The sequence below is a fragment of the Cyprinodon tularosa genome, unplaced genomic scaffold (genome assembly GCF_016077235.1).
Source record: "Cyprinodon tularosa strain WSP-4 unplaced genomic scaffold, ASM1607723v1 ctg806, whole genome shotgun sequence".
Taxonomy (NCBI): Eukaryota; Metazoa; Chordata; class Actinopteri; order Cyprinodontiformes; family Cyprinodontidae; genus Cyprinodon; species Cyprinodon tularosa.
In genome coordinates, this window is record NW_024039570.1 from 369583 (window position 1) to 371213 (window position 1631).

General features: G+C 41.0%; 2 non-coding genes across 2 annotated transcripts; both read left to right on the forward strand.

Moving 5' to 3' along the window:
- The first annotated feature begins 274 nt into the window (after positions 1–274).
- On the forward strand, positions 275–346 carry trnap-agg. Its single transcript has one exon. It is a non-coding gene; the product is annotated as a tRNA-Pro (tRNA).
- Positions 347–1159: 813 nt separating this feature from the next.
- trnap-agg lies at positions 1160–1231 on the forward strand. Its single transcript has one exon. It is a non-coding gene; the product is annotated as a tRNA-Pro (tRNA).
- The last annotated feature ends 400 nt before the right edge of the window (positions 1232–1631 follow it).

The following is a 1631-nucleotide window of genomic DNA, read 5'->3' on the forward strand; positions in this document are numbered from 1 at the left end:
AAATATGAAGGCTAAGACAAAACCAAGACATCTCACTTTTTGAAAAAAAATCCACAAATTTCCTTAAAATTAAAACCAATGATTTGTCCAGGATTTCTATCAGGACCACTCACAACAAGGCCCTGAAACATAATTCTAGAGCAACGAGCCCCAGGGAGAAACAAAAGAGTGAATTGCCTAAAACTAGCAGCCATCGTTCGAAGGCTGTAGGAAAGTGCAATTTCTGTTGAATCTGTTGGACTCGAGAGCGCCACCTAGCTAAGAATTGACCAAGGGCTTGTTGGTCTAGGCGTATGATTCTCGCTTAGGGTGCGAGAGGTCCCGGGTTCAAATCCCGGACAAGCCCTTCCTTTCTGTTTGACCATGCATGCAAACGCAGACAGGACAAATTAACTTGGAAACAGAAGAACTATAGCTGGTTTTACAAATTTCAGCAACTTAATAAAGTTTAATCCAAGTCACTTCAAGAAGCAATCGCAAACCTTGGTGTTAATATAACAGATCTCAGTGACTTTTTGACTATAGCCTTTACAGTAGCAGCAATTCATAATGGCCCTTCCCAGTCAAATGCTGGCTGAATAGCAGCCCACGTCCCTACAACTTCAATCCAATGGAGAGAACCCTCTTGCATATTCCTTTTACTCTGACTCTACCCTTTCACTGAATTACAGGTTATGACCAAGTTATAACTCTTCTCTTCAGACGTTAATGTCCACAAATCATGGACAGACAGAATATTTTGGTACAAATATTGATGTTTAAAAATTTATTGTATGGGACCTGCGAAAGACCAGCCAAGGCCCCATAAAAGGAAGTGGGGATATTTTGAGTGGCTGTTACTGTGTGTCTTGGCATGTGTGTTTAAGAATGGAATATAAATTCAACAAATATGAAGGCTAAGACAAAACCAAGACATCTCACTTTTTGAAAAAAATTCCACAAATTTCCTTAAAATTAAAACCAATGATTTGTCCAGGATTTCTATCAGGACCACTCACAACAAGGCCCTGAAACATAATTCTAGAGCAACGAGCCCCAGGGAGAAACAAAAGAGTGAATTGCCTTAAACTAGCAGCCATCGTTCGAAGGCTGTAGGAAAGTGCAATTTCTGTTGAATCTGTTGGACTCGAGAGCGCCACCTAGCTAAGAATTGAGCAAGGGCTTGTTGGTCTAGGCGTATGATTCTCGCTTAGGGTGCGAGAGGTCCCGGGTTCAAATCCCGGACAAGCCCTTCCTTTCTGTTTGACCATGCATGCAAACGCAGACAGGACAAATTAACTTGGAAACAGAAGAACTATAGCTGGTTTTACAAATTTCAGCAACTTAATAAAGTTTAATCCAAGTCACTTCAAGAAGCAATCGCAAACCTTGGTGATAATATAACAGATCTCAGTGACTTTTTGACTATAGCCTTTACAGTAGCAGCAATTCATAATGGCCCTTCCCAGTCAAATGCTGGCTGAATAGCAGCCCACGTCCCTACAACTTCAATCCAATGGAGAGAACCCTCTTGCATATTCCTTTTACTCTGACTCTACCCTTTCACTGAATTACAGGTTATGACCAAGTTATAACTCTTCTCTTCAGACGTTAATGTCCACAAATCATGGACAGACAGAATATTTTGGTAC